This window comes from Gordionus sp. m RMFG-2023, chromosome 4, assembly GCF_954871325.1.
Source record: "Gordionus sp. m RMFG-2023 chromosome 4, tfGorSpeb1-WG-v2, whole genome shotgun sequence".
NCBI lineage: Eukaryota > Metazoa > Nematomorpha > Gordioida > Chordodea > Parachordodidae > Gordionus > Gordionus sp. m RMFG-2023.
In genome coordinates this window covers 20,988,148-21,000,790 of record NC_088778.1, presented here as the reverse complement: position 1 = coordinate 21,000,790, position 12,643 = coordinate 20,988,148, and positions in this window count along the sequence as shown.

Below are 12,643 nucleotides of genomic sequence, written 5' to 3'. Positions count from 1 at the left end.
GCATATTCACAATCTTTATGAAGAGAAGATGCTTCGTGTCTCTCTAAGTCACGCTTAATGTTTTTACAATTATTTACTCCAAGTTGAGTTCAAAAAGTATTGGACTTAGGGCCACCAAACATAATACAATATAGACAATAGACTTTGTCTAAAGTAGTGCTATAAGATAGCCAATTTCTGGGGTTGAGGGAACCATCTATATTAACCTTTCTATAATAGGTTATATTCATGCTACTGTTTAAAAAGTAAAAAAAATAAATACTGGTATAGAAATAATGGATGGGTAATAATTAATTAAAATTATATATTATTTAAAACCTCTTGTGAGTAACAGGATATTGAAATTTATTTGTACATGGCTGACATGGGCCTACAGCAATTATGAAATTAATCAAAATATTTGTCACCCTAAATAATATGAAGTGAAATGGGTCATTTGGTTCTTTCTTTTTGTATAGCTGATTGGACTTTGAATATCCTCATAATTTATTCCCTTCAAAAGTTATTATATAAATTTTATTTAAATTAAATACCTCATGCAAAGTAAGCGCCTCACTGGAACTGGGGATTGGATGAGGAGATAATACAATTTGTGAATCTTCAATAATGGAGATTTGCTATAAATAAAGAGTATAATTTGTTTACTTATGATATTTTTAATAAAATTTTAGTCAAATGGTCATTTTATTCTTAACTACATTATAATTAAGTTTTTAATAAATGTTGGAAATATTTGAATAACTTCATAATCATAATTTATTTCCTTCAAAAGTTATCATATAATTCGTATTTAAATTAAATTACTCATCATGCAAAGTAAGCGCCTCGCTGGAACTGGGGATTGGATGAGGAGATAATACAATTTGTGAATCTTCAATAACTGAGATTTTCTATAAATAAAGAGGAGTTATAATTTGCTTCCTTATGAAAAACTATATTTTTAATAAAATTTTAGCCAAATGGTAATTTTTTTCTTAACTACGATAATATCTTTAATGCCTGTTTTCTCAATCATGTATTCTTGTAGAATTAAAACATTTATTAAAAACTTATAAAGTTATCAGGTTACAATGGCAAGACGATACAAGTGATAGGTACAGCACAAGTGAATGTAGAATAAAAAGGGAATTCACAAATTTTGAACGCGTTATTCATAAACATTAATAAAATGTTTTTGTTAGGAAGATCATGTTAAAACATTTTGAAAATATACTTGAAAGATTCATAGGCATATCAGATTAATATAAAACTGTGATCACATGAAGAAATCATAAGAGATATTAAAGCTCCGTGAAGTTGGCCGAACGATTGGAAGCATGTGAAGTTGGCCGAACGATTGGAAGCACTAACGATGAAGCATATGTCATTTTTTAGTGCTTCGTTAGTGCTTGTTAGTGCTTCAATCCGTATAGTAGCCGAATTTAAGGAAAAAAAGTTATAGGCAAAAATAAAAATTTGTGCCAACTTCACGCTTAAAAGTCGATTGGAAGCACTAACGATGAAACTTATAACATTCTTTAGTGCTTCGTTAGTAGAGGTTAGTGCTTCAATCCATTTTGTAGCCGAATTTATGAATAAAAAGTTAAACAAATATTGGAGACGTGCCAAAACAAAAACTAGAGTAGTACTTAACATCCGGGTTTCGCCATTATTTAGTGCTTAATTAATGTATTTAAATTCCATTATTAATTTACTTAACCGCCTTATTAAAAAAAAGTTATTAGGTAAATAAAAATTATGACGTCACGATTTAAGCGTGAAGTTGGCCGAACTTTTGGAAGCACTAACGATGAAACTTCTATCATTCTTTAGTGCTTCGTTAGTAGAGGTTAGTGCTTCAATCAGTTCCGTAGCCGAATTTAAGAATAAAAAGTTATTCAGGTAAAAAAACAAAAATAAACAAATAATGGCGACGTGCCAAAACAAAAACTATAGGAGTACTAAACATCCGGTTTTCGCTATTATTTAGTGGTTAATTAGTGTATTTAAATTCCGTAATTTATTTTGTTAACCGTCATATGAAAAAATTGTAACACGCTAAAGAAATTTTTAGAGGTCAAATTTCGGCTGGAAATTATGAAAGCACTAACGATGAAACTTATATCATTCTTTAGTTCTTCGTTAGTAGAGGTTAGTGCTTCAATCAGTTCCGTAGCCGAATTTAAGAATAAAAAGTTATTAGCAAAATAAAAACTATGACGTCACGATTTAGGCGTGAAGTTGGCCGAACTTTTGGAAGCACTAACGATGAAACTTATATCATTCTTTAGTGCTTCGTTAGTAGAGGTTAGTGCTTCTATCAGTTCCGTAGCCGAATTTAAGAATAAAAAGTTATTCACGAAAAAAACAAAAATAAACAAATAATGGCGACGTGCCAAAACAAAAACTATAGGAGTACTAAACATCAGGTTTTCGCCATTATTTAGTGCTTAATTAGTGTATTTAAATTCCGTTATTAATTTACTTAACCGCCTTATAAAAAAAAAGTTATAAGCTAAATAAAAACTATGACGTTACGATTTAGGCGTGAAGTTGGCCGAACTTTTGGAAGCACTAACGATGAAACTTATATCATTCTTTAGTGCTTCGTTAGTAGAGGTTAGTGCTTCAATCAGTTCCGTAGCCGAATTTAAGAATAAAAAGTTATTCAGGTAAAAAAACAAAAATAAACAAATAATGGCGACGTGCCAAAACAAAAACTATAGGAGTACTAAACATCCAGTTTGCGCCATTATTTAATGCTTAATTAGTATATTTAAATTCCGTAATTTATTTTGTTAACCGTCATATGAAAAAATTGTAACATGCTAAACAAATTTTTAGAGGTCAAATTTCGGCTGGAAATTATGAAAGCACTAACGATGAAACTTATATCATTCTTTAGTGCTTCGTTAGTAGAGGTTAGTGCTTTAATCAGTTTTGTAGCCGAATTTAAGAATAAAAAGTTATTCACGAAAAAACAAAAATATGGCGTGCCAAAACAAAAACTATAGGAGTACTAAACATCCGGTTTTCGCCATTATTTAGTGCTTAATTAGTGTATTTAAATTCCGTTATTAATTTACTTAACTGTCATATGGAAAAATTGTAAAATGCTAAAGAAATTTTTAGAGGTCAAATTTCGGCTGGAAAATTATGAAAGCACTAACGATGAAACTTATATCATTCTTTAGTGCTTCGTTAGTAGAGGTTAGTGCTTTAATCAGTTTTGTAGCCGAATTTAAAAATCAAAAGTTATTTGCGAAAAAAAGAAATAATGACGACGTGCCAAAACAAAAACTAATATAGTACTAAACATCCGGTTTTCGCCATTATTTAGTGCTTAATTAGTATTTTTAAATTCTGTAATTTATTTTGTTAACCGTCATATGAAAATATTGTAACACGCAAAAGAAATTTTTAGAGGTCAAATTTCGGCTAGAAAATTATGAAAGCACTAACGATGAAACATATATCATTCTTTAGTGCTTCGTTAGTAGAGTGCTTCAATCAGTTTTGTAGCCGAATTTAAAAATCAAAAGTTATTTGCGAAAAAAAGAAATAATGACGACGTGCCAAAACAAAAACTAATATAGTACTAAACATCCGGTTTTCGCTATTATTTAGTGCTTAATTAGTGTATTTAAATTCCGTAATTTATTTTGTTAACCGTCATATGAAAAAATTGTAACACGCTAAAGAAATATTTAGAGGTCAAATTTCGGCTGGAAATTATGAAAGCACTAACGATGAAACTTATATCATTCTTTAGTTCTTCGTTAGTAGAGGTTAGTGTTTCAATCAGTTCCGTAGCCGAATTTAAGAATAAAAAGTTATTAGCAAAATAAAAACTATGACGTCACGATTTAGGCGTGAAGTTGGCCGAACATTTGGAAGCACTAACGATGAAACTTATATCATTCTTTAGTGCTTCGTTAGTAGAGGTTAGTGCTTCTATCAGTTCCGTAGCCGAATTTAAGAATAAAAAGTTATTCACGAAAAAAACAAAAATAAACAAATAATAAAACAAAAACTATAGGAGTACTAAACATCAGGTTTTCGCCATTATTTAGTGCTTAATTAGTGTATTTAAATTCCGTTATTAATTTACTTAACCGCCTTATAAAAAAAAGTTATAAGCTAAATAAAAACTATGACGTTACGATTTAGGCGTGAAGTTGGCCGAACTTTTGGAAGCACTAACGATGAAACTTATATCATTCTTTAGTGCTTCGTTAGTAGAGGTTAGTGCTTCAATCAGTTCCGTAGCCGAATTTAAGAATAAAAAGTTATTCAGGTAAAAAAACAAAAATAAACAAATAATGGCGACGTGCCAAAACAAAAACTATAGGAGTACTAAACATCCAGTTTGCGCCATTATTTAATGCTTAATTAATATATTTAAATTCCGTAATTTATTTTGTTAACCGTCATATGAAAAAATTGTAACATGCTAAACAAATTTTTAGAGGTCAAATTTCGGCTGGAAATTATGAAAGCACTAACGATGAAACTTATATCATTCTTTAGTGCTTCGTTAGTAGAGGTTAGTGCTTTAATCAGTTTTGTAGCCGAATTTAAGAATAAAAAGTTATTCACGAAAAAACAAAAAATATGGCGATGCCAAAACAAAAACTATAGGAGTACTAAACATCCGGTTTTCGCCATTATTTAGTGCTTAATTAGTGTATTTAAATTCCGTTATTAATTTACTTAACTGTCATATGGAAAAATTGTAAAATGCTAAAGAAATTTTTAGAGGTCAAATTTCGGCTGGAAAATTATGAAAGCACTAACGATGAAACTTATATCATTCTTTAGTGCTTCGTTAGTAGAGGTTAGTGCTTTAATCAGTTTTGTAGCCGAATTTAAAAATCAAAAGTTATTTGCGAAAAAAAGAAATAATGACGACGTGCCAAAACAAAAACTAATATAGTACTAAACATCCGGTTTTCGCCATTATTTAGTGCTTAATTAGTATTTTTAAATTCTGTAATTTATTTTGTTAACCGTCATATGAAAATATTGTAACACGCAAAAGAAATTTTTAGAGGTCAAATTTCGGCTAGAAAATTATGAAAGCACTAACGATGAAACATATATCATTCTTTAGTGCTTCGTTAGTAGAGAGTGCTTCAATCAGTTTTGTAGCCGAATTTAAAAATCAAAAGTTATTTGCGAAAAAAAGAAATAATGGCGACGTGCCAAAACAAAAACTATAGGAGTACTAAACATCCCGTTTTCGCCATTATTTAGTGCTTAATTATTATATTTAAATTCCGCAATTTATTTTGTTAACCGTCATATGAAAAAATTGTAACACGCTAAAGAAATTTTTAGAGGTCAAATTTCGGCTGGAAAATTATGAAAGCACTAACGATGAAACTTATATCATTCTTTAGTGCTTCGTTAGTAGAGGTTAGTGCTTCAATTAGTTCCGTAGCCGAATTAAAGAATAAAAAGTTATTCACGAAAAAAACAAAAATAAACAAATAATGGCGACGTGCCAAAACAAAAACTATAGGAGTACTAAACATCCGGTTTTCGCAATTATTTAGTGCTTAATTAGTGTATTTAAATTCCGTAATTTATTTTGTTAACCATCATATGAAAAAATTGTAACACGCTAAAGAAATTTTTAGAGGTCAAATTTCGGCTGGAAAATTATGAAAGCACTAACGATGAAACTTATATCATTCTTTAGTGCTTCGTTAGTAGAGGTTAGTGCTTTAATTAGTTCCGTAGCCGAATTAAAGAATAAAAAGTTATTCACGAAAAAAACAAAAATAAACAAATAATGGCGACGTGCCAAAACAAAAACTATAGGAGTACTAAACATCCGGTTTTCGCAATTATTTAGTGCTTAATTAGTGTATTTAAATTCCGTAATTTATTTTGTTAACCATCATATGAAAAAATTGTAACACGCTAAAGAAATTTTTAGAGGTCAAATTTCGGCTAGAAAATTATGAAAGCGCTAACGATGAAACTTATACATTTAGATCTCATTATTATCAATATAATTATGCAGAAATTCTGATAGTTACCCTGATTCATTATAGCATATCAATAATTCAAAATTTCTGACACCTCTTTAGAATCTTAAGAAATCAAATTGATTATGTTTCTATAGATAGATATGAATAATTGTATTCAAACTCTTCTCTAGAAATTATCAAAACAACTAAAGAAGTTATTAATAAAAATGCAAGTCCAACTCCACTTAGTGGTCGAAAATATAATCCTCAAGCGTTATATCTTTTTATTGGAAAACTGTTACTCGATAATATAAATAGATTGTAGAATAAGAGAGTTATATTTTTATTCGAATATTATAACTAAAATATTGATGGAAGAATAAAGAAGGAAAAAATTATAAAAAATGTATGATATAATTTTCAACGAATAAAGCAGCAATTAGCGAAAATAAGCTTATAATCAATAAAACATTCTATATAACAAATATAAAAAAATACGAATATAATAGGAATATAGTTTAAAAAATCTTTATGGCATAGCTATAAATAATATTTAATTTTTTAATCAATATAATTTTATTTGAATTGTATAGGATAATTTTCAATTCAGTGTTGTCACAAATGCCATAATTTATTAAGGGGTCGTGTAAAATCATTTGATTTGATAAGCTCCTCCCAAGATAAAAACATTCTTCAATCCTAAAAACATATATATTATTTATTTTATATTTTAAGTGAATTGAAAATTATCCTATACAATTCAAATAAAATTATATTGCATTATATGTATTAAAAAATTAAATATTATTTATAACTATGCCATAAAGGTTTTTTCTTTAGCTTTTTACAATTTTTTCATATGACGGTTAACAAAATAAATTGCGGAATTTAAATATACTAATTAAATTAAGCACTAAATAATGGCGAAAACCAGATGTTTAGAACTCCTATAGTTTTTGTTTTGGCACGTCGCCATTATTTCTTTTTTTCGCAAATAACTTTTGATTTTTAAATTCGGCTACAAAACTGATTGAAGCACTAACCTCTACTAACGAAGCACTAAAAAATGATATATATTTCATCGTTAGTGCTTTCATAATTTTCTAGCCGAAATTTGACCTCTAAAAATTTCTTTAGCGTGTTACAATATTTTCATATGACGGTTAACAAAATAAATTACAGAATTTAAAAATACTAATTAAGCACTAAATAATGGCGAAAACGGGATGTTTAGTACTATTATAGTTTTTGTTTTGGCACGTCGCCATTATTTCTTTTTTTCGCAAATAACTTTTGATTTTTAAATTCGGCTACAAAACTGATTAAAGCACTAATCTCTACTAACCAAGCACTAAAGAATGATATAAGTTTCATCGTTAGTGCTTTCATAATTTTCCAGCCGAAATTTGACCTCTAAAAATTTGTTTAGCGTGTTACAATTTTTTCATATGACGGTTAACAAAATAAATTACGGAATTTAAATATACTAATTAAGCACTAAATAATGGCGAAAACCGGATGTTTAGTACTCCTATAGTTTTTGTTTTGGCACGTCGCCATTATTTGTTTATTTTTGTTTTTTTCGTGAATAACTTTTTATTCTTAAATTCGGCTATGGAACTGATTAAAGCACTAACATCTACTAACGAAGCACTAAAGAATGATATAAGTTTCATCGTTAGTGCTTCCAAAAGTTCGGCCAACTTCACGCCTAAATCGTGACGTCATAGTTTTTATTTAGCTTATAACTTTTTTTATAAGGCGGTTAAGTAAATTAATAACGGAATTTAAATACACTAATTAAGCACTAAATAATGGCGAAAACCGGATGTTTAGTACTCCTATAGTTTTTGTTTTGGCACGTCGCCATTATTTGTTTATTTTTGTTTTTTTCGTGAATAACTTTTTATTCTTAAATTCGGCTACGGAACTGATAGAAGCACTAACCTCTACTAACGAAGAACTAAAGAATGATATAAGTTTCATCGTTAGTGCTTCCAAAAGTTCGGCCAACTTCACGCCTAAATCGTGACGTCATAGTTTTTATTTTGCTAATAACTTTTTATTCTTAAATTCGGCTACTGAACTGATTGAAGCACTAACCTCTACTAACGAAGCACTAAAGAATGATATAAGTTTCATCGTTAGTGCTTTCATAATTTCCAGCCGAAATTTGACCTCTAAAAATTTCTTTAGCGTGTTACAATTTTTTCATATGACGGTTAACAAAATAAATTACGGAATTTAAATACACTAATTAAGCACTAAATAATAGCGAAACCCGGATGTTTAGTACTCCTATAGTTTTTGTTTTGGCACGTCGCCATTATTTGTTTATTTTTGTTTTTTTCGTGAACAACTTTTTATTCTTAAATTCGGCTACGGAACTGATTGAAGCACTAACCTCTACTAACGAAGCACTAAAGAATGATATAAGTTTCATTGTTAGTGCTTCCAAAAGTTCGGCCAACTTCACGCCTAAATCGTGACGTCATAGTTTTTATTTAGCTTATAACTTTTTTTTTATAAGGCGGTTAAGTAAATTAATAACGGAATTTAAATACACTAATTAAGCACTAAATAATTGCGAAAACCGGATGTTAAGTACTACTCTAGTTTTTGTTTTGGCACGTCGCCAATATTTGTTTATTTTTGTTTTTTTCGTGAATAACTTTTTATTCATAAATTCGGCTACAAAATGGATTGAAGCACTAACCTCTACTAACTAAGCACTAAAGAATGATATAAGTTTCATCGTTAGTGCTTCCAATCGACTTTTAAGCGTGAAGTTGTCACAAATTTTTATTTTTGCCTATAACTTTTTTTCCTTAAATTCGGCTACTATACGGATTGAAGCACTAACAAGCACTAACGAAGCACTAAAAAATGGCATATGATTCATCGTTAGTGCTTCCAATCGTTCGGCCAACTTCACGGAGCTGAGATATTATAATGACTGTAAAAACAATTGTAATCTTATAAATAAAAATTACTATAAAATTGTGAAATTCATGATGAAAAAGTATATTATCTAAAGAAATTCTAATAGCTAAATAAACAATGTAATAATATAAACATACCTAATATAACACATAATGTAAATAAAGGGGATGAAATTCGGTTAATGATGCTTACTACCAAGTGATTGTATGGAAATATTTTAAATACCAATCTAATTTGCTAAATACCGACCAAAATTTTTTAAAATGTAATAAGACCCTTATTATTTAATATATTAATACGGAATAACGTGGTCGAGTCCGGCCTTCTATATATCATCCCCCCAAGGATGGAACTACCAAGTTAGAATAAGAAAAAAAACATGATCATTCCTGGGATTCGAACCCGAGAGCATAGGATAAGTAAGCCAAGCTCTTGACTACTATACCATAGAGGCTTTCCAAAAATCACGATTTTTCAAATATATATTATAAATATATTTGGTAGTGCCTATCCAAATGAAAAATGAACAAAATTCAAATTTGATAGATGGTACCTTAAGGTACCAAGCATCATTAACCTATTTTTTCTTTATATTTTTTTCTTCTTTTATTCAATGTTGTTATATCTTCATCCAGCGTCTACAAGGCCGGAGAGGGTAGGAGACAAATGTTTCCAAAATATTTTGGCAATTTTGGGGGTAGGTATTGATTTTTTGGTATTGATATTGATTTTTTGGATGTAGGCATTAATTTTTTGGGGGTAGGTATGATTTTTGGAGGGTAATTTTTGATTTGAATTATAATCTTTTTAAATCCATTAATTGATACGATTATGATTGTTATCGTTGATTTTATGACAAATGTCAATTAAAGTAAAGATATTTTTCAATTAATAAATAATATAAACTTTCTTTGTGAATCATTTTCATTTACCATTTTATCAAGTTAATATTTACACATTTCCTATTTGGTACTTTTCTTAGAGGTTAATATATTTATATTATGTTTTATAATAAATTTATAGATTTTTTTAGCAGGATAAATTTTGGAGTTAATTTTTTTAGACATGCTTAAAAACATACACCAACAAGCAAAGAATAATAAAAAACATAATATGTAAAAAATAATTAATTATTTCATTCTAGATGCCAAGTAACAGAACCTTATTTAAAGTGAAATGTGATTATATTAATTGTAAAACTTCTAAAATAAGAAGTGACAAAATACATGAACATTATAAACATCCTCATGTAAAGCCAGCTGATAAGAAATTTACAAAGATAGCCATCTAAAGAGATAATAATAATTGGGAATCCTTAAATTGTGATATTCCATATAATATAACAAATGGACTTTTATCCAGTTGCAAAAAAAGACAATAACATTTTACTTCCGAAAAGTAATATTTTTAATTTATTATTGTATCTAAAGACAATAAATATATTGAAAATATATCTTAAATTTGTGAATTAATAGAAACTAATTTTTTATTAAAAATTTTACTAATATATTAAAATAAAATTAAAGTAGGCAGGGTATAGAGAAAATAAATTATATATTTTATTATTAAATATTGTTTTTTAACTGTTTATCACACTATTTTTGTATCTATATATACTTTATAAAGTTCAATTTAACAATATGTTTAATAGGTTAATTAATAATAATAATTTAAAACCAAAGTAATAAAAAAACTTATTAAGTTAATATAATGTAATAAAATAATAAAAGTAAGGTAATGTTAATTTCTAAGAATTTTAAATTTAATCTTTTCATCTTTAATTGAATTAAGATTTCAAAGTTCTTTTACTTATTTTTTGTATAAATTTTATCCTTAAAATATTAATTGGATTTAACTATTTTCAAAATTTTATATGTGTGAATTTCAGGTTAATGATGCTTACTACCAAGTGATTGTATGGAAATATTTTAAATACCAATCTAATTTGCTAAATACCGACCAAAATTTTTTAAAATGTAATAAGACCCTTATTATTTAATATATTAATACGGAATAACGTGGTCGAGTCCGGCCTTCTATATATCATCCCCCCAAGGATGGAACTACCAAGTTAGAATAAGAAAAAAAACATGATCATTCCTGGGATTCGAACCCGGGAGCATAGGATAAGTAAGCCAAGCTCTTGACTACTATACCATAGAGGCTTTCCAAAAATCACGATTTTTCAAATATATATTATAAATATATTTGGTAGTGCCTATCCAAATGAAAAATGAACAAAATTCAAATTTGATAGATGGTACCTTAAGGTACCAAGCATCATTAACCGTATATTGGTCTTTTTGGTTAATGATGCTTACTACCAAGTGAATGTATGGAAATATTTTAAATACCAATCTAATTTGCTAAATACCGACCAAAATTTATTAAAATGTAATAAGACCCTTATTATTTAATATATTAATACGGAATCACGTGGTCGAGTCCGGCCTTCTATATATCATCCCCCCAAGGATGGAACCACCAAGTTAGAATAAGAAAAAAAACATGACCATTCCTGGGATTCGAACCCGGGAGCATAGGATAAGTAAGCCAAGCTCTTGCCTACTAGGCCATAGAGGTTTTCCAAAAATCACGATTTTTCAAATATATATTATAAATATATTTGGTAGTGCCTATCCAAATGAAAAATGAACAAAATTCAAATTTGATAGATGGTACCTTAAGGTACCAAGCATCATTAACCGGTCTTTTTTATCAATTTTATATTAAATTTTTTATTAACAATATATCTACAACTATTTTAAATTTAATAATATATATTTAATATGATTTTATTAAATCAGACACTTTATCAATAAAAAAAAATAAATTAGAAGTAATATCATATAATGCTGTTAAGTTTACAATTTTTTTATTAAATATCACATATTTTTTATTTTTCTCCGTAACTATTTCCCCGTTATTGATTTGTATAACTTTAAGTTCTGTCAGGCGTTGGTTATCTTTTAAAACGCGAATTAATGAATATATGTCCGGATGAGCATTTTTTGCCATTCGCTTGAGGGAATGGTGATATCCTTCGAGATGATTATTATTGCGAGGACCTTGAATCTTATACCTAACACCAAACAATGTATTAAATGTTAAAAATATTATAAACTTTTATATGAATTGTGAGGAATTAATAAAAATGAAATAATTACCTGGTCCAAATTTGATGAGGAAAGATTGCATCAGAATTTATCCAGGTAGTATCCATATATATTAAGAAACTTAATATTAACGGGTCATTGGCTGCTAGATCTACACAAGAATCACGGACCACTTGAATGTCCTCTCTCTTGCATAAAGGTAATACACTCATCCTTCGAACAATAGTGTATACAGCAGTCTCTTCTTTATACTGCTTGACTACACCTAAATGCTGAACTTTACGCCAAATGGCCTGCGTAAAGTGGAAGAAGCAGCCTAAAAATAAATTATACAACTGTATATAATTTAAACTTTACCCTTTACTAAAATATTGGGAAATACAAATTGTAGAGCAGATATCGCTCCTGCTTCATAGTCGGTTTGTGCCATGTCTGGTGAAAACTGGATACCATTCAATGTCCCATATTCCACGATTATTTGAAATAGCTCAATATATGACTCCTTCCTTTTATCTGGAAGAAGTGCATATATGGTAGGGATCATCGTTTGATTATACATGATATGTATAGTATATAATTGGCTAAAAAACGTGGACATGTGTAAAAAGTCCCATCCATATAAATGAA